At 37.5% G+C, this 22,234-nt stretch overlaps 1 pseudogene; it reads right to left on the bottom strand.

The window, feature by feature from the left end:
• LOC118000714 overlaps positions 1-22,234 on the bottom strand; it is a 70,947-nt pseudogene that overhangs the window by 13,009 nt on the left and 35,704 nt on the right.

Below are 22,234 nucleotides of genomic sequence, written 5' to 3'. Positions count from 1 at the left end.
AGAGGAAGATCTCTTGATAATTAAAGGAGACCTGACTTTCATTTGCTTTTGGGAATTGAACCCTTCTTAGAAGCACTGGAAAACTAGAGTGGAGCTGATTGTCCTCATAACATGGGAGAAGTGAAATAGAAACAGATTTAAGGGTGTTTAAACACATTAGTAATGATTTTTCTCATGCATGACTAGCTTTGTTGCCGATTCAAGTAATGTTACTAAATCATGGCTTTGGGACTTTTCTCAGAAAACCGTGAAAAAGAAACTGAAAAATTACTTGGCACATCACACACAGAAAATTGTGATTTGTTCTAAAATGAATTCCTGACCTAGATTACCAGCCTGATTCTTGTTTTTGTGCCAAGGGTGGAACTTGAACCTATAATGTCATAGGTATCTGTGGCTAAGGCAAACTTTTACTGGCAAATCCCACGGCTGATGCCTGTAGATAGCAACATGAACATTCTCAGTACTCTTTACTATATCATTACTCTTATTGGTTCTTTAACTTTTTAATTAGGATTCAGCAGTGTTTGTGTAAACAATTACTTTTTAAAAGAAGATTTTATTTATTTATTTATTTGACAGAGAGAGAAAGAGAGACAGCTAGAGAGGGAACACAAACAGAGGGAGAGGGAGAAGCAGGCTTCCCACTGAGCAAGGAGCCTGACGCGGGGCTTGATCCCAGGACTCCGAGATCATGACATGAGCCGAAGGCAGACGCTTAACATCTGAGCCAGGCGTCCCCACAATTATTTTTTTTTAATCTAATTAACTGCCTTAACTCAAAGCTGAAACATTAATAATATTTTAATAATAGTTAAGCCCTCCCAGGGAATACTTTTGGATTTCACTTTAGAACTGAGAAATTTCCAGAAGATGATCTGATATAGTGTTTGTTTGTATGTATGTTTTTAAAGAAAATTCGTATCTAAGCATCACTCAGTAAGATCTGATACAAATAATGTGACATAAATAATAACAAAGATCTAAGTCAGAGATGTTTTCTCTGATTCTAATTTTAAAAATTACATTGACTTTTTCTGATTATAAACATCATACTTTTCTTCTGTGCAAAACTTTAAAGAAACCATTCTTTATCATTTCACCCAGAGAAGTGTTAGTTTGTGTAAAACCTTGTATTTTTATAGGATATACCCCCACACACATATACATGTTTATGCATATGTGTGTGTGTGTATATATATATATATATATATATATATATATATGTTTAAACTGGATTTATATTATATATTTTATAAATGGACTTTCATTTAACTATATATTTTGGGAAATTTCCCTTGTCATTATATTTTGTATAAAATGTGATTTTAACAGGTGTATAATATAGCAAATGTATATGTTAACACACTATTGATGAACATATAAGTTGTTTGAAACTTTTCACCATGTTCTAAGAACATTCTTGTTTATGAATTTTTTATACACATCTGATCATTCTATTAGAATAGTTTCTTACAAAAGGAAATACAAGACAAAAATTCACAACTTTAAGGTTTCTTGAATCATGATATCAAACTACTTTTCAGAAGGGAAGTGAGTATATGAAAGCATCTATTTCACTGAGCATTTGCCAGTACTGAAAATTGTGCATTTATATTACATTTATTATAAAATTATGTATGTATACTATAACATTATAGATTATTTTTATTGTTTTAACAAGTACCTAGGCAAAATTCAAGTCTGAATTTTATTTATTTATTTTAAAGATTTATTTATTTATGAGAGAGAGAGAGTGAGCACGAGACGGGGAAGGGGCAGAAGCAGAAGGGAGAAAGAGAATCTCAAGCAGACTCCCCTCTGAGTGTGGGGCCTGATGCGGGGCTTGATCCCAGGACCCTGAGATCCTCACCTGAGCCGAAATCAAGAGTCAGATGCTTAACCGACTGAGCCACCCAGGCGCCCTTCAAGTCTGAATTTTAAAGCCCTTGACACAGGTTCTAGTGGAGTGACAGCTACATGGTACCCACAGAATTGGAATAATACAGAAGCAGAACTCAGTCCCTCAATCTCATTGGTAAAAAAAAGCTTCATTGGTCCTTAGCAAAGAGTTATGCAATCTTAGAACCAACCTAATATTCTTTGTTTGTCAAGTTCTATGTTTTATAAACTATGCCTAATTCTCATATTGCAAATTTTAGTTCTTCGCGATGAACTCTACCATTTTTACAATGTATTACATCAAAGAATCCTTTTAGTATTGTTAGATTAGGATAGATAGATATCTAGATTAGGATAACACAATTCTGTAGTCTGAGTAGAAAAATGAGAGCAGAATTCTCTCCTAATATGGCTGCATATTTCTCCTGCAGCTAGAAAATTCTGTTTGATGAGCTTAAGAAAATGTACCTCTTTCAAAAGAAATGTACCTCTTTCAAAAGAAATGATGACCTTTCTCTGGCCTTTATTATTCATTTAACATTTATTGAGCAAGTCTTTCACATTGCTCAGAAAAGAATAAGGAAAAGGTGAAGCAGCATATGGAGTTTATTCTGATTTTGTGAAAGATTTTTTTAAATTTGATCCTGTAAGGGTTTTTGAGGTGAATTGATGAAGTGGTAAAGTATGAAGTACAGACCTTCATCAGTGAATATCACAAATCACTTAAAACTATATTGGGGCACCTGGGTGGCTCAGTTGGTTAAGCGACTGCCTTCGGCTCAGGTCATGATCCTGGAGTCCCAGGATCGAGTCCCGCATCGGGCTCCCTGCTCGGCAGGGAGTCTGCTTGTCCCTCTGACCCTCCCCCCTCTCATGTGCTCTCTCTCATTCTCTCTCTCTAAAATAAATAAATAAAATTAAAAAAAAAAACTATATTGGGAATCCACTGAGTTCTCCTCTTAAATGAGAACACGGTGTTTTTGAAGACAGAGTAGAGAATGGAAAATTTTCCTAGATTATTATAGAATTACAACATCACCATCAAATAGTTCAAATATACCTAAGATAATAGTAGAGATAATGGAAATGCAAGGATGATATTTTGGAAGTTCAGAATACCAGGCCACAAACACAAATAATTGTTTTCTTTTGTAGCAAAAAGCTTTTGGCTGTTCATTTCCCTTTTAAGAGGCTCAGACATATGGCATTACCCATTGCTCGGCAGGCATTTTCTTAATTGGAAAACATGTGTGCCTCTCTTTTAGATTCATCAGGCTACTCTGGAGAAAACATTTTACCATCCATATATGTTCACGTCTGTTCCTCTTTACCTGCATTAGAAGTTCTATGTTAACAGACCCAGTTGTGTTTGGGCGACAGCCATCACTATTTCTAGCTTAGTTAAGTGTTTGAGCTGAGAATGAAGAAGGGAAAAATACCTAGATTATGCTTTTAAAGTCTTCACTGTATCCATTTAGAAGGAAAGATGCATGGCAAAGTCAAAGAAACAGAATGCCTGTATTTATAAAGGAAGCATTGGAAATAAGCAGAGCTTTTCAAAGGTCTGCCACTCTCTTTTTCCAGCTAGAAATGGATTCCAAAGGACATTGTTCTCTCACAGCTGTGGCTTTGGGATTTGGGGAGGGCTCCTCTGAGAAAAGCTTACTGCTGTCCAACAACCTCTTCCTCTCATCTCCCAGCAACCTCTGGGAGGGGTGCAGGGAGGACAGTCTAGTGCTGGACTAAGGGACATCTTTGGGGATTGGTAGCCCAGTTCATGCATCATGTTTCCTAACCTTATACCATTGTCCTCCAGGAGAATTGCATGTCAGGGAGTAGACATTATAACTTTTCTCTCCTAGTGCGACCACAGGAGAGTCAATCCAAGAAGTTTGTTTTGAAGGAGCTTTGTGAAATACAAGATACAAAGGTCTTACAGAATAGGAAAGATCTGTCACATCTCTTGTTCCGAAGAACTGACATTATTTACTCAAGTTTAGTGTTTTTGTACTAGTCTTTTGTACTCCCAGTGGCTATCAGCCCAATGCTATAGAACTTGAAGGTCCTGATAACTCAGACTTGCATTAAGGCTCCCATTTAAAGGCTTCAAAGCATATTGCCTTATTTTTACACCTGTCTCCTTCTCTCCCAATTAGGTAATGCATGTTTATCTGTTGTGCTACTATTCTGGATAACTGAGGCATGGACAGCAATTAGTCTGAAGAGATTGCTTAGAGAAATTGGTCATGCTGAGAGCAGTGTGTAAGGGGTCTATCTGCCAGTCTACCTATCTCTGTCACATTTCTTCTCTGAGAGGCACCACATAGTTATAACAGAGCATGGTCTTTCTGGTCAACCTACCTGGGGTTTAATCTTAAATCTACCTGCTAGTGTTGTGACTCTGGGCAGATATTTTCATCTCTCTGTGTTTCAGTTTCATTTTCTGTGAAATGGGTTAATAAGAAATCTACATAGACAAGTTGTGATAATTGAGTTAATACATGAACAGCATTTGGAACAGTGTCTGACACATAGTAAGTGCTATAAGAGTTTCCTATCATTATCAGTAGGCAGGAGTTCTTCATCAGCCCAAGCTTCACTTGTTCAAACCCCCTTGAAATTGTACACAGAATCTAATGTGGCTGCTCATATATAGAATTTCTTGGCAGAGTGCTCATACTGTTCATTAAAGTCATCTCTGAAATAAAAAGGACTACTGTGCCAGACTATATAGGCATCCAAATACGAAGAGTTGGTTTCTATCATTACGAAAACTCTGTGAACCATTACTCATTTTGTTTCCTATAAATAATAATTAAATCTTCAACTAAAATAATCATTAAGAATTTATTTACAGGGTTAGTGAAAGCTATTGGTTAGGTATGCTAAGTTTGTTTTCCACAACTTCCTTTGAATTATTATTTCTTTTTTTTTAAAGATTTTATTTATTTATTTGAGAGAGAGAGAATGAGAGACAGAGAGCATGAGAGGGAGGAGGGTCAGAGGGAGAAGCAGACTCCCTGCCAAGCAGGGAGCCCGATGCGGGACTCGATCCCGGGACTCCAGGATCATGACCTGAGCCGAAGGCAGTCGCTTAACCAACTGAGCCACCCAGGCGCCCTGAATTATTATTTCTTATCCACAATTACAAGCAGAGGTTAAAGAGATCAGTGGGCCAAATTAAAGAGAACACACCATATTGAATATCCCCCAAATCTGAGAATTTTTCCCAGCCTTCGAGCTGTCCTGCATTAATGCAGTGACCCACTAGATGTCAATGTTTCCATGAGAATGAGTAAAGGCATTCTGTTGTCATCCTTAAAGCAAAGGATTAATTGATTGCTATAAAAAGTTAGATGAAATAAAATGTTCTCCTTGCTCTTCACACGAAGATAAGCTAATAACTTTGGACACAATTTCACTCCTCTGCATTCACCAAATGTCCAATTACATATCCTCTCTGCCTGAACCTTCAAAACAATATAAAATTGAATGAAGGCAATGAAAGAAGTCACAGGAGGATTTCCACAGAGCACCATCCAGTTTAGAAACAAAGCAATTCAATACGTGTCTCCAAGATTTCTAAAGGCGATGACTTAGTAAGTAATGTTCTTCCTGTATTTCCCCCATGTTCTTTTTCTTTTAGCTTTGAGACCTTTAAAAAAAGTCTCTTTATGAAAACAGTGTTTCAGCCATCTTTCTTCAAGTGGGCTTGCTTAATTGGGACAAAGATGACTCTTTTGAACCATAAATCTGTGTGGAATAGTTCTGTGTTTTCCAATGTTCCGTTTTCACCATGTGAGCACATTTTAGATGCTGTGCCTCAACCATCAGACACAGACAATTAGCAGAGCCAAAAAGAGCTATCTAAAGAGGCAAGAAAACATAATGGATGGGATATAGGAAAATTATATAACCAGAATTATCTAAATGAGTAAGGAGGATGCTGAGAGCATTAATTCAGAAAATACCAGCACAAGGGCTTCCTAATATCCCTGTCCTTGTGGTTTTATTCAGTACATGTCCTTTTCCCCATGAGCAGGGAGCAAAGCAAATGCGACTTTATAGCATTCTATCGCATGTTCACTGAAACTTCCCCAATGTCAAACATCACCTGGGAATTCAAATCTACCATGTATACTAAGGAATCAAACCTAGAAAGTTTGTCAAATGCATGCTTGAGTTAAAACAGAAAGATTGATTGGGGTGGAAGTGCTTTTCTAATCAAAGCAGTACGAAAAATGTGTTCCAGGGATTCAGCATCTCAGGTTTTCAGGGCTGACAACCACAGAAAGCAGATGGCCTCAGAAGCTGTGCTGGACACTGGTTCAGAAACAACACAAGGTTAACAGTGACATATGCTGTCATCCATGAGGTACCAGATTCCAAGAAATATGCTAATTTCAGGGCCTTCTCTGAAATAGTGTTTCCTCTGTGCATTTTCTAAAAGTTAATGTAATCAAGGCTTAAAATGGCTCAGAGAAGGGAGCCATTTTATTTCCCTTGGAAGATCCCCTGGGAACTTCCACAGAATCCAACCCCTTTGCTCTCTCTTTTACAGTTTTCTCTTTCAACATGTTGAAAGTAAAAGTAATTATTTGTGAATAACGGTTTAGTATTTTCAATAAGATGGTATTTCAGTATAATAGTCTAAACATCCTAGAAATGTAATTCTTTATTTTAAAGCAATATAGATGAATTATTTATATAGACCCAGGATTGTAGACTTGAAAATATCCAGATTAATATTTATGGTGAGGTTTAAGGCTAGCAGTGGCTAGCAAGGCTGTTCCCAAATAATTCCCCTTTCCCCCTCACAGCTTGTCATTGATGTCTGAAGTGACCCCATTAGAGATTCACAAGAGAAATGCCTTTGCCATCAGAGGAGAAATCCCTTCATCAAATTCCTATCATTAATGTCTTATCGTGAACTCATTTATTTGCCTCTTTCTAATGTCATGGGGAAAGATGGCAAAAAGCAAGTGTGTAGGGTTCTTCCCAGAGAGGATAGTTCAGGTGGGTTTCCCTGGATAGTGAGAGGATAAGAAAGCCCTGGAAGTGTGTGTGTGTGTGTGTGGGGGGGCGGTGGTATGAGGTTAACAGAAGTATCCAAAAATTAAGAAGGATACTTAAAGTGTTAATAATAAAATCAAAGGAGAGTATATTTTATATCCTTTTTAATTTTGTATCAGAAGATGCTAAGAACAGGGCATTGGTTCCTGAGAAGTATGTAACTGGTCTTACCTGAGAAGTGCCATTTTCTAGTGAGAAAAGGTAGAATAACAAGGACGAGGTAATTAATGGAGTTCTTGGTATGATGGTATGTTGAGTTTAGTAAGTCATTTGACCTCCAGACCTCCCTCCGAGGGGTGCGTGGAAAGACTTTGATCTCTCTCCCTTTTTCCCAGCTGTGTATCCCTTATATAGGTACAGGGTTATCATAGTTCTAGAGGCAGGCACATGATTTTCAAGAATTGCTTAACACTTATGCGCTGTTAACCTTGAGAATTTCACTTAAACTTTCTAAACTTCAATTTTCTCCTCCCTAAAATGGAAAAACAAAAAACAAAAAACAAAAAACCACCACCATAATCTGTCCAAACAAGTCATAGGGTGGTTTTTAAGTTTAAAATGACAACTAAGTGTAAATGGGTTTTGTGAACTGTGAGGTGCTTTACCTGATCTCTTGAGCATAATTATTTATATAAATAGTGTAATTATGTCCTTTTAAAGTCTTTTGGGTCATGAAAACTAAAGTAATTACAGGTAAAAATATGTCTAGTATGAACTACATTAGAAAGTGTGGGAATGTCTGTAAGAAGATTAGAAAAAAGTTATACCTCTGAGAAAGGAAAACAAGAAAGAAATGCTATGGGATTTTATTGGACTCCTGACAAGGGCACAAGCCTTACAATGTGATATTAATAGATTTGGGGTGATGGAGTGAGATTGTCAGAGTTGTGACAATATCCTTCTGGTGTTTTCTTTGGAGATGAAAGAGATAAGGTAATTTTTAAAAAGCATATCCTAAATGCTGACTTAGCTCATGACCCTTTCCAAACGTTTGTGATCACTCATTTTGATGGCCTTTCTGATGTGACTAAACCTTATGAGTTATTTTTATTAACAACTTGCAAGGTTGCCAGATAACTAATTGCGGTGGAAAACAGCCAAGGAGCAGGGCCCAGGGTTGTGCACAGTGTGGATTCTCTCTCTAGCCTGCTAGTTACCAGCTTCCCCAATCATTCTAACAAATTCCTTTTAAAACTGAACACAGCTATTTCTGTATATTCTTCTTTTATTTATTTTGTCGGTGTCATATATGTGTCTGTATAGTGCTTGTGTCTTATTATTTCTGCCTCAACACAGACTATATTTTTTATTATCTTTGAGACTACTTGCAGGGTCTAATATACTTAGACACATGGGTGTTGCTCTGATATATGGTCTTTCACTGTTAGGGAAAGAAAGATGGGTTCTAGATTCAACTGAGCTCCTTATTAGATGTACAAATTTTATAATTATCTATACAAAATTGGATCTTTATCTTCTCATGGGGACCCAAGAGAAGAGAGGAAACTTAGCTTATTCCTTCACATTAATTCATTCATCAAATGCTATCAAGTGCATATTGCATGCCAAGGCTCTGTGTAGGGACTGGACTTACCTGGCAAATGTGACCAGAATTCTGTCATTGAAGAGTAGAATAAGGATTTCAGAGAAGAAGAAACTCAGAGAAGGAGCATTTCAACTGGATGAGGTCACGGGAAGGAAGACCCCAGCTGCTGAGCTTTAAGATTCAGATATATTTATAACTCGTATCCTTTATCCTGACCCTTTTTTAAAGACAACATTCCAGAGACATTCTGTTTTGTCCTCACACTTGGTTTTCTGATGGTGAAACTCATTATCAATAGTAGGACACTTGAGATTATTATCTATCTTAGGTATCTCCTTACCCTTAAGCTTGGCTTGCCCAAAAATTCTTCATAGTGTAGGATATAGATTCTTGGTCCAGCTAAGAAGGCAGCACTGAGACAGGATTCCATCATCAAAGAATACACAGGGTGATTAATTAAGAGACTTAGGGATTTGGCAGAGATGATAAAAGATAAGATTAATGAGAAGAGGGGAAGGCACTGAATGTATAGAAGTTCTCAATACCAGTGTACAGGTAGACTCAGGTGAAGTAAAGCAGAGGCTAGAGGTGAAGAAAGGGAGTAGTCATTAACCTAAATCCTAGGCACCAAGATGTTTTATGGATAGTGTGGGAAAGTGAATAAACTTTTTGTCACCATTTTCCTCTTCTTAAACTTTCCTCCAATCCTCCAAGTCCCTCCATCAGGGACAGCTGAAAATACTTTTTGGCTAAGAGTTATATCTGAAGGTAAAGCATTAAGGGACTGATATTTTAAAATCTTGGGATTGTATAAGGAACTGCAAAAGTCATCTGGAAAGCTCTCATTGTTGATTATTTAGATGGGGGAATGAAGCTATGTTCTTATGGGGGAATGAAGCTATGTTCTTAACATGCCCTTTAAAAGGTCCAAAGTGATGGCAGACATAATGGGAGAGGTGTTCCTCCTATATTTGCACAGGTGGTTGAAATGGTTTGTTGGTCCAGATGTTAATACCATTCTGTTGGCTCTTCATCTGATGGTTGTGGCTCAGGGTAGGCACTGGTTGGCATACTAATTGAACCATTAATTCCAGATTAAGCTATCCTTAGATAGATAGATAGATAGATAGATAGATAGATAGATAGATAGATAGAAATCCTCAGTGACAGATCAAAGTGAAGAACATCTGGAATGTGTGTGAGACAAATGAGACATCTATATATAGAGAAGGTCAGGGCATGAGATGACTAATCTTACCCAAGGAAGAAACTCAGTCTTCGTGAATAAATATACCAATACTTATAGAAGCAAAAATATACCAGTATAGGGCGCCTGGGTGGCTCAGACGGTTAAGCGTCTGCCTTCAGCTCAGGTCATGATCCCAGGGTCCTGGGATCGAGTCCCGCATCAGGCTCCCTGCTCCTTGGGAGCCTGCTTCTCCCTCTGCTTCTCTCTCTCTCTCTCTCTCTGTCTCTCATGAATAAATAAATAAAATCTTAAAAAAAATATACCAGTATATATAGAATTAAATTTATTACGGTATCTTTTAAAACAGGAAATTGTTGGAAAGCACATAAATATCTTCCATGAAAATCATGTACACCTACATTGTAATCCTTAATGGATGCTATTTCATTTTATGCTTTTATGTATGTCTAATTTTTTTCCTTAGGATAAACTTGAAAGAGAGTTACTGTGTCAAAGGATATAGATGTATTAATTGATTCAATATATTTTGTAATCTACATGCCAGAAAGGTTTTGAAACATTTAATTCTTTGAGTGATATTTTAATAATTTATACTCCCACAAGCAGAGTATGAAAGTCCTTATTTCTTCATCTCTTGGACATTAGATATCTTTATTTTCCTACAACCTAATAGGTAAATATTGACTTTTCTTGGCTTTATAATTTTTATTTCTTTGATTATTAATGGCTCTGAGCATTTAAAATGCTCACTGGTCATTTTTATTTCTTCTTTGCTGGTTACTTCTTCATGTCCCATTCAAGGCCATTTTAGGGGATGCTTTTGTGTCTTTTTCATAATCTTTTTAGGAACTATTTATGTCTTTGCATCATATGCGTCCCAAATACTTTGAGCAGTTTTTGTTTGCATATAATTATTTCCTTTGTTATATGGGATGCTCTAATTTTTAGGTTATTGCATTGATCAGTTTTTTGCTTTCAGTTTCTGCTTTCAGTGTGATGCCTGGAAAGATTTTCTCCACTATGATGTCATATAAAGTAAACACATATTTTTTCCTACTACTAGTATGGCTTACTCTCTTTATATATAATTCTCTTAACCTGATGAAATTTATAATGGTAAAAAGTAGGAATCTAACTTTTTCTTTCCAAATAGCTAGTTTTCCCAATACCACTCATTGGGATATCTTCTGGATTACATTCTAAGTTTTTCTGCATGCTTCTGTTTCAGAACTGTTTGTACACTCAGTACCACACTGTTCAGATATTATAGTTATAAACTACACTAATATATGATAGATGATCTCCACACCATATCACTCATTTTTTGTGTGTGTTTTAGTACTTCTTATCCAATTATAGGAAGAAACTAAAATATCAGAAAATAACAATCAAAAGGTCTTAGTGTTAAAGAACTAGCTCTTGTCAGAAGGAGAAGTGAAGTATCAGAGATTTTTTGGATGATTTCAAAAAGGATAAAACATATCTAGCAGAGGAATCCAATTCTGATTCAACTTCAGATTCTCTAGACTCTGTTGATCCAGTTAATCCTATAACAACTGCCACTTCAACAGATTTGGAAAGCAATTTGATAGCCTACATAAAGCTGCCTTGTAATACCCAAGACCAAAATAACTACTGGTTGGCAAGACATTCAATTAAAATAGGTAATGTTCATACAAATGATGCAGTCAGACATAAGGTACTCAAACCTTATATTTCATGACCAGTGGTAATGAGCTATTTCCATTTAAAAAAAGTAATGTACTGCTAGTGACCATATGGTACCTAATGTGTAAGGAGGCCCAGGCCTGTACTTGGGGATTCATCATCATTGCCCTTGCTATTTGTTCAGAGTGAAATCTTTGGCACAGGTAGGAGAAATGGACTTTCAAAAAATATTTGAGACCAAGACTCTACTAGGAGCTTAAGGAACTAAAGAGACCTATTACACCCTAATCCCAAAGATGTGCATATTTATTGCTCACTAGGGATTCACCTTCTCATAACCTTACCATCAAAAACAATTCCCAGTATAGATAACATAGCATAATTTTAAAACTGTAAAATGCTAACTTTATGACTTCTCAATATGAAAACAATCAATAAGATTAATTCTTCTGAAAGACTCAGATTAATAGATTTAACCTAACTTTATACAAGAGCTGAAGGCCCCATTAGGAGAACTCTAACCAACTCTAAGTTCAGGGTCTATTTGAATATTTCCAGAGTCAGGAAGCTCATACTTTTCTAAGGAAGCCCATTCTGTTCATTTTTATTAGGTCAAAATATCTCTTCCTATAACTTCTGTGGTTCTATCTTCTGGAGCCTTCATAACACACATCTACCCTCTCTTTGACAAGACAGCTCTTTAAATGTTGGAAAAGAGCAAGTGCCTGAAGGATTTTCAAGCTGCAACTGCTCCTTCCATGGTGCTATTCTCAGAACTTTTCATTTTTTCCTTTCTGGTTTATCAGAACCTGGAGTTCTGAACCAAATGCAAATTCTGATTCAGATTCAATCAACATAGACTAGAGTGAGATGAATCATTTTAAAGATCGGATATATTTCTCTTTGTATTCCCAGTGCATAGCACAGAGCTCAATAAGTATGTAATAGGTGCTTATTAAATATTTGAAGGCATAAGTGAATTAATGAGACACCTTGGATCCTTTTTTGATAATTTTAACAAAAAATAGGTTGTGTTTTCTTAACAGAATGAAATTGTTTTTGTATATACGCCTGTATTCCTTGAAATGTGTGGGAAAAATCATTCTAGAACAGGTTAAATTTTGTTTAGGTAGCTTCAAGTGTTATACAGAGTTTATTTTTATTTTGTTTATAGTTCTAGGACCCAGAGCAGAGGTTTGGTTCGTGGCAGCTCCATGTATCTCATGAAGGAACATTTCCTGTGGAAAGTTCCTGCAATGTCCCGGTGCACAGACATTGCTCTTGTTTAGTGTGCTGGTGCTAGAGGATGTGCGCCTCTTTGTTTAATGACCTGGCAGTTTATTTCTCAGCTGCGGGCTGCTTGTGTTAGTGTTCCTGCCATTGCCAGAGGCGGTTCTGTTGAACCTGGCATCTGTTCGTGCACTTTCTCCAAAACCGAAAGCTAATTTAGGCTTTGTAGTGTATGAAGGCCTGCTAGCTCTTTCCATTTCTGATTTTTTTTTTTTTTTGGCCCCAAATTGTCACTGTAATGAGGCCATTTTTAATTTTTTTTCCCCAAATGACTTATTTTTCCTAGTGAAGTTTTTCCTTCTGGAATCTGACCTTGTACATCTGTGTTTGAGTTTTATTGGGAGTACCTTCTATTAATACTCCATGACTTTGCCAATTCTTGTCTGCCCTTTTCCCATCTCAACTTCTTGCTCTCATTTGCATATAAAGTTTCCTTTGTCCATAACTGAGAATTGGATCTCTACCTTACACTGACTCATAACTACTCAAACAGCATATTGTGGACTGCTCTAGGCTGAAAAGAGACCCTTCCCCAGGAAGTGAAATTAATTAGCTGCAATATAAAGTAACAGTGACAGTCTCAAAATTTCTATATGGAGAAGTTTAGGGGTGATAATCTGGTTGAAAGAATTGGAGGAAGAGTATGTCTGGAGGGTTGTGTTGAAGCTGTATTTGCATTAAAGCAAACTTTCTACTTAAAACTGATTGTATCTTTTTTTTTTTTTGAGAGAGAGAGAGAGCATTGGAGGGGAGGGGCAGAGGAAGAGGGAGAGAGAGAATCTTAAGTAGACCCCCAGCTGAGCAGGGAGCTCAACATGAGGCTGGATCTCATAACCCTGAGATCACGAGCTGAGCTGGAATCAAGAGTCAGACCCTTAACCGACTGAGCCACTCAGGCGCCCCAGAACTGATTTTATCTTTATTGAGGGGAGGACATAAGAATTACTGTGACAACCAAAGCCATCTTAGCTAGCCCTCTGCACCACTCTTATGCCTTCATTCCAGATATTAAATCATCTGAGAGAGAGTCCTCTTGAATGCTTGCTGCCTCCTCTCCATTCATTCCTTCTCCAGGATCTGCTTTCCCCCAGTTTTATGACAAGGCTGGGAGAGACAAAGACAGCTCAACAAAGGAAATGAGAATTCAGGAATCTAGTTTCTGCCTTGGCTCCAGATTTTCAAGATGCAAGCCCGCCTTCCCCCATTCCTTTAGCCCACCTTCCTAGACTCATGCCCCTTTAGAGCGGTGCTCCGGGCACGTGCTTTGGTAAGAAGGAAGACACATTGGCCCAAGTGGATGCCTGTTTTGGGATTCTGGCTGTGGCACCTATGATTGTGAGGAACCTGAGCAGGTTATTTAGAATCCCTGAGCTTCAGGTACCTTTATTTGAGAAATGGGGATTTAAAAACAACAACAACAACAAAACAAAACAAAACAAAAAAACAACAAAAAAACCTACCTTTTAATTTTATCAGTGAGTAGGGAGACTGAACCAGATATTGTTTGTGATTTGTATTAGAAAGTGTTGAACAAACACTATCTCTCCAAGGAAACAATGAAAAATATGTAGCAATCTGAGAAATATAAAGAACATTCTCCTTTTCCTGGTTGCGTTTAATTCAGTTTCATTCATAAACTCTTTAACTGGGTTGCTATAGCTAATGGAAAGGTTGTGTATGGAGAGGGATCCAGACTTACTGATGGTGCTTCCTTAGCATTAACTTGGCATGAAGGATTGTACTTGTTCAAAATTCAGTAAAAACATTTCATAATAATATAATTAATAATTTACAAGTAAGCTGCTTGCTAGGAAGTAAATCCAGTGATGGAGTTTTGCATAGTGTGTGTATGCATGTGAGCATTGTATCCATTAAGGGGGCATCACTTCTTCTTCCCAAATAGTGTGTGTGTGTGTTTTTCTATGTTTTTCTCTACATAAAGACCTCATGTCCTACCACTTCACAGGCATGCACATAGGTAGTGATATTATGAGCACACTCAGTGATGCTATAGGTTGTGTTCAGGTATATGCTACTCTAAAGAAGGGCCAGGCCTTTAGCAAGATGAACTTTCCTCTAGTCTGAATGTTTTTGAATTCTATCTCTACCACTAATGTGCTATCTGACCTGATATATCATCTTCCTGATTTCACTTTCTTGACTGTAAAGTAAGAGATTTTTAATTGAAATTTCAAGTATTCACCTTGTAGGGTTTGGGAGAGATCTCAAATAATAGAGGTGAAAAAGATTTGTAAATAAGAGTGCTATACATGTGCTAGTTTTATTAATTAAGGCTGGGAATGCTCCTTGGGTGATGATCCAGCTTTGCTTTCCCAAAGGCAGAAGCCATGATGGCACTATTAGGGAATCAAAAGTTGATGCCCTGTAGGGACTTGTCCTGGAAGCCAGAGGGAGAACAGCTTCTCCCTACTGAGGATTTCCCCTTCCATTTACTTACACACTTACATAGTGAACGCAGTAGTGATAGCAGAAAGACTATCCGAAATGGGAAGCTTCCTTAAAAAGCCCACAAGGTCACTCATTAGGATCTTATCACACTGAGTGAAATAAAGAAAAAAAAAAGTGTTAATTTTAACACATCTTAATTGTAGCATGCTATACCTCTTTTATGTGTGAATCATGTGAAATCTTGCACTGACCCCTAAAAGGAGACAGTCACATACAAGTATATGAAAAGTCATGCTTCAAATAGAGGGAAAACTGTCATTGTAATGTTTTCTTTTTCCTTATGTAAGTATGATTATTCTATAGAAGAAGTACTTCCAACCTTGTCAGAATGGGGCTCTGTGAGTTTTCATGTAAAAGAGTAGATTAATAAACTTGAACTCAAAATGACATTGATAATATTAACCATAGATGGCATTTATTAAATATGTGTGGGGAAAGAGTAGCTTTACATATGCATTAAGTGATTTTTTTTTTAAAGATTTTATTTATTTATTTATTTGAGCAAGAGAGAATGAGAGACAGAGAGCATGAGAGGGAAGAGGGTCAGAGGGACAAGCAGTCCCCCTGCCGAGCAGGGAGCCCGATGCGGGACTCGATCCCGGGACTCCAGGATCATGACCTGAGCCGAAGGCGGTTGCCTAACCAACTGAGCCACCCAGGCACCCCTGCATTAAGTGATTTTAAAATAAACTTCCATTTGGATGAATTTACTCCTCTCAAATATAGGTATGTTAGATTGGGAAATATTTGCATTTATTAGATTTGAGGAAGATTTGCATTATTTTTACTATGTACAGTTGAGTGTTTTACTTTTGCTCAAAATGTGCAAAGGGAGAGTTCCCATCATGATCCTGTGCAGGTGGCTGTGAAACTTGGATGTGATCAGGGATGCAAGATAGGCTCACTGGTCTGTAAGGTCCAGGTCAGGGAAGCACTGAATGAACAGACGGTCATGAGGGAACTTCTCGCATGAGGCGATGGACAACACTGTAGTTGCATTCAAGAGGGGATGTCATATGCCAGAGACATCCATCTATGGGTTCAGAGGCAAGATTCTAAACATGTTGCTGAGAGCACCTTTAACAATTCTGCCAAATGGCCCTAGTCAGTTGTTTTTACAGAACTGTGTGCACATCAGTAATGTTTACTCTGGGGCATCTTATTTTCAGCTAAATGAGGATGAGGTCTAGAAGGAGGGCTGTAATGATGCCAGATGTAGGCCTCTGGAGAAAATATATACAAAATGAAAAAGAATGGCACAAAAGGAGAAAGGAGGGGATGTTAGATAATTTTTTTCCCTGAGCCAGCAGTTACCCCTTCCTTCTTTCTAGAGGACCACATTATAATAATGAATCTCCTAACTAAAGCTGCTTTGGGGCTATAGACTGTAAACAGTATGGAAAGATAGGTCCTCACTCCCCATAAGGGGCAGATTTAGGATTTGTATAACCTCACATTGTTCTCATTCTTATACAGTAAATGGGTCGATCCATACATTAGGATTTTATAAAACATGAATATTCTCTGGGAGAAGGTCAAAGTCTCTTAAATGAGACAGTTTTGGGGTGAGTGCTATTTGTGGCACACTAACTTTGGAACCAGCCTTCCCAAAGTGACACTATTTAGAATATGTAAGATGGTGGTAGGTAAATGACAGCTTTTTTAATCAACAGAATTTTTTTTTAGGATCAAATTAGCTAGCATGTATAAAAAAATCTCTATACACAGTAAATACAAGTGTTATATATTATTATTTATGTGATTTTGGATTGCCATGCCACCATGCCCCACTAAATTATAATCTGAAAGTGGTAATGCAGCTCCCCATGCTTCTAATTAATTTCCGAAATGTAGTTTACTTATAACACACTCTAAAACAGCGAGGTAGGATCTGTCTCATCCAATTTCCTCAAAGCCTTAAATAGTCTATGCAAAAATACAAAATAATGTTCTAGGTTCCCCTGAACTTGCCTTTAAATCTTTTTATAGTTTATGTTTTCAGACATTTGGATTAAATCACATATGGGACTGACCCAAGATGTAGTTAAATCTAATTTCTCTCTGTTCCACACAAAGTGGTAGATGGTGCAGCACCTAGCCAAGTGTGTAGGAATTTCAAGTGGTGTTCCTTTCGTCAAGCACTCATGGCTAACTAGCATGCTTCTTTGTGTTTGCTGGGATTAGAAACATATACTGATATCTTTATCTAAATGAGATCAGCATGCCTGGTAGAATGCTCTACAACATTATGGACTGCAACCATAAATGTCCAGCACGTGACCTTCTAGTAGAGCATGTGGAGCCAGTGGACATGGAGAAAGCATAGGGAATAATAACTTAGTCAACTTTGGTTGAATACTGTGTATAAGGCTCTGTCCTTTCCATAGCAGATATTATCACCACCCACAAGAATCTCAAGAAGTAGGTATTACTATTATTTCTATTTTACAAGTGAGTAATAGGGGGCTAGTTAGTTTAAGTGATTTTCCCATGGCCAAGTTGTGAGGTGGGTACAGAACATCAATCATCTGACTGCAGACTCATGTCCTTAACCATCACCTGTTTCAACTTTTTGTTCCTGGCCTTTAGACATTTGAATGTTTGATCCATTTGTCTAAAACATCTCTTTTCATATGCTTGTGTCACCAATCTCTTAGGGAAAAAAAATCTGGACATTAAGAAACTGGTTATCTACCATTTCCTGGTGTAAATAGCCCACTAGAACATTAACCAAAATCAAAGTAAAACAAAGCTAAACAAAACAAAAAATCAGGCTGGAAATTTTAACCTTGAACTACCGATCAAAACAGACACATTCTGTGTTTTAATCTATTGTTTTATCCTGAAGGTTCTTCTTCCAAAAGAATCTTCATGAAGAGAGGTAAAGATAAGCAATTTTAAAACAAATGGAACAGTAAGACATAAGGGTTTCTGGGCAGAAAGCATATATTTAGGAAAACCTTCCTGTTTAATACATAAAATTCAGTTTCGATCCTGATGTATTATATCTAACATAATTTGCAATTAAGATGCTTGAAAGTAATTAACTATAATAACCCTTGCATATGAAGCAGTATAACATAATATTTAAAATCATGAACTCTGGAGTCAGGCAACTTGGATTCAAATCCCAGATTTGCCACTGTTTGTGTGGCCTTGCACAATTCACTTAACCTGTCTAAAGCCCTTGTTTCTTCCTCTGTAAAATGAAAATAATTATGTACTTCAAGAGTTTGGAGGAACAAATTAAACATTTGTAATGTTCTAAGCTCAGTTCCTGTATTGTAATAAGCAAGCAGTAAGTAATCATAATTATGTAACTCTGTGATGCTTGGGATAATATTTAGGATAATGATCAGACATGAGTATCAGAGTCATATATATATATTAGTTATTGCCATGAGTTTGGGTTTATTTCTTCAGGGATTATGACTAAGGTAAAAAGAACAGACGATGAACCATTTAGGGTAGAAGAATAAGGAAGAAATAGCCCATGAGGAAGATCAAGGGATGGCTGGAGAAATAGAAAAATAGAAACATAGGAAAGAGGGAGTGTATTAGGGTATTGAAAGGACTAAATATATATGAGGATATTTATTATAGGAATTGGCTCATGTGATTCTGGAAGCCAGAAATTCCCATAGTCTATCCTCTGCAAGCTGCAGAAGCAGGAAAGCTGGTGGTGTCATTCAGTTTGAGCTCAAAGACCTGAGAACCAGGGGAGCCAATATTATAAGTCTGATTCCAAAGACTTGATAATCTGGGGACTGATGGCATAAATACTGATTTGAGTCGGAAGGCTTGAGAATTAAGAATGGTGATGTCTAAGACCAGGATGAGAGAGATGTCCCAGCTCAAGCAAAAAGAACAGATTAGCCCTTCCTCCACCTTTTTGTTCTATGCAGGTGGATTGGATGATGCCTGTCTATGTGAATGAAGATGATCTTTACTCATTCTACTGATTCCAAAGCTAATCTCTTCTGGAAACACCCTCATAAACTCAGAAATAATGTTTTACCAGCTATCCCTTAGCCCAATCAAGTTGACAAATAAAATTAACCTTCACAGTCCACCCCTTGCCAACTTGGCACCTGTATTTGTCAAATTAAACCATTATCCAATCTCCAAATAAAGTTAATTAAGAAGGCCATAATTCTGTCTAACATGAGACAAATTTTCTGCATACAACAGAAAATGCACTAATCCTTTCCTGAGAAAGGAGGTAAAGTCCTTTAGTGGTGTTTATTCTTCTCCTGATATCCCATAACTTAAATACTTTGATGTAAAATTAACAATATTTAAATACTGATAAAATGTCAATACATCTTATGTTACATCATAAAGAAAACAAAGACTGCTTTAATATATGTATATATACACACAGATATATTCAGAACAAAGTAAGAAATATTCATGACAGTTACAGTCCTTAATTCTGTAACTGGTCATGTGGTCTTAGCTGGTGTTTATAACTACCTTCTTCTACTACCCATTCTGTATTCCCTTTGCCTTTAGTAAGCACCTAAACTGGTCAGTTATTCACCTGACAGGGTGATTCAAATCTTCAATCTTGAAGGGTCTGGACCATTAGTAGTCCTGCCTGGATTGGGTTGTTGTAGTTTCCATTGACCTTAGTCACAGGGATGGAAATACTGGGAGATGGCCTATATTCCAGACATACTTTTCTCTATTTCCATTGTGGAGTAGCAGCCCAATTTCTCCTTGGTAGTCAGGATTGGTCTCCCCAGCCAACACCACAATTGCCTTCTTTGCCTATTGATTCAGATGCTTTAGAAGCCCCAAATGACTGGGTGGCAGTCTTAACTTCCAATTCAGTAGAATCATTGTGTCGCCTGGTAGAACTATTATTTTCTATGGAACTAAGACCTTAGACCAGCAGAACATCAAGTGACAAAAACAAGAAATAAAATTTTTGCTAGTGGATTACCAGAGGTAATAGTGAATGGTGCCACTTCCATTTCCACCTTGATTCCTGGACCCCTGAACCCTGGCTATCAGAGAATCCACACCATATATTAGATGCTGATTGAAAGCATAAAGAGCCCTCCTGAGAACCTTTCTCCAGCTCTGCAAGGAATTGTCATCTAGCTGGTGCTGTAACTGAGTCTTCAAAAGGTCATTTTACCATTCTATCAAGCCAATTGCTTCAGGATGGTAGAGACCATAGTAAGACCAGTGAATTCCATGAGCATGGTCCCATTTGCCACACTTCTTTTACTGGGAAGTGTTTTTGGATCAGAAGTAGTTCTTTGTGGAATATTTACAGGAAAATGAGATTCACGGCCCCAAAGGAAGTCCAGTAGTCTAGTAAGGTGAGGAAGAAATATGCCCATTGACTGACAATTATATATGTTATGGGCAATTTACAAATTTTAGTTTATAGTAGATAGAAGTGACATTCCAAGTGTGAATGACAAGTGTGCCACTTAAAGGGGAAAATGTTGGTAGCTAAAGAATCAAAGGAAGGGTTTTCTGTTGTTGCTATTAGTTGTTTTTGTTCTTTAGGTAGGAAAAAGCATGTGCTGAATGCCAAAGGGCCAGTACTAGTAAGAAAATGGTTTAAAATATAAAGGAGAGGGGCACCTGGGTGGCTCAGTTGGTTAAGCGTCTGCCTTCAGCTCAGGTCATGATCCCAGGGTCCTGGGATCGAGCCCCGCATCGGGCTCCCTGCTCTTCGGGAGCCTGCTTCTCCCTCTCCCTCTGCCTGCCGCTCCCCCTGCTTGTGCTCTCTCTCTCTCTGTCAAATAAATAATATCTTTGAAAAAAAATATAAAGGAGAAAGTGAGTTATAATCCCTTGAAGGGAACAAAGGCCTAGGTTACAGAGCCCAGGTTCATTCATGCATTCCTTTATTATTATTCTGCCAACACAGAATGGTCAGGCAGCAAAACAAGTACTGGAGACACTTGGCAAACCAGATGGATGTGACTCTCTTCTTCATGAAGATTTCACTTTAGAGTTTGGATTTTATCCCAAGCCCAATGAAAAGTCCCTGAAGGAATTTAAGAAGATAAATTGTATGATTTGTTGCATGGCATTATTGGATCAATGGCTCAATGATACATAAGGAATAGAGTAACATGTTAAAATCATCCAGAGGGAAGTATCAGAAACATAAAAATGGTTCTGGGTGGCTCATGGTCTAGTAAGGAGAAAACGTGGGTTCTTTGCATCAGCTCTTCCATCTGCCTGGGACCTCCTTTCCCCCAGTATTTGCAAGGCTGATTCCTTCTTGTGATTCATTTAGCAGCTTAGACTTCACTCTGTTAGAGAAGCCTTTCTTAATTCCTCAATCTAAAATACCTACCAAGTTGCTATTTAATACCCAATCTTAGCTCTTTGTATACATTTATCTAGCTTTATATTTTTATATAGATACTTATTTTATTGATTCTCTTTCTCAATTGGAATCTAAATTCCATGAGGGCAGGGTTATTGTGTGAATTTCACAACTGTGTCCCTGCATCTGGAATAGGGCCTGGCACATCAAGCAGTTGCCTAATGAATGGATATCATGAATAAATACACAAAAGCATAATATAATGTAGCTGCTGAAACAGAGATGTACACCAAACACTATATAATACAGAAAAAGAAAATCTGCAGACTAAGTATCATTTGTGTATCAATAGACCAAGGGGCCCAGGTTCTATCTTAAACGAGGGTTGTAAACAATTAATAACTCACCACACTTCTAGTAAATAATAGAGGTGGGATTTGAACTCAAGTTGGAGTGGGTCCAGAGTCGACACTCTTTACACCCCTCCATACTGTCTTTCCTTTCTTCCATGGGTGAAAACAGGGTGGTTTTTATTACCTTCTTGTAGACAAAAGGAACAAATTTCTCTAGTTATCAATATTGAAGGCAATTTAATGTGATCACCTCTGAAATGAGACAGACCTGTGTTTGAAGCCCGACTCAGCTGCCTACCAGCGGCGTGGCCTAACCAACTCATTTAATCTCTCTGTGCCTTTCATTTCTTCATAGTCATTGTAAGGATTAAATGAGATGATACATATCAAGTATCTAACACAGCCAATAGTACAGTTCATAA

Source organism: Mirounga leonina, unplaced genomic scaffold, assembly GCF_011800145.1.
Source record: "Mirounga leonina isolate KUSES-001 unplaced genomic scaffold, KU_Mleo_1.0 Mir_115, whole genome shotgun sequence".
Lineage (NCBI taxonomy): Eukaryota > Metazoa > Chordata > Mammalia > Carnivora > Phocidae > Mirounga > Mirounga leonina.
Note: the sequence above shows the minus strand (reverse complement) of the source record. Positions and strands in the feature narration are given on the sequence as shown.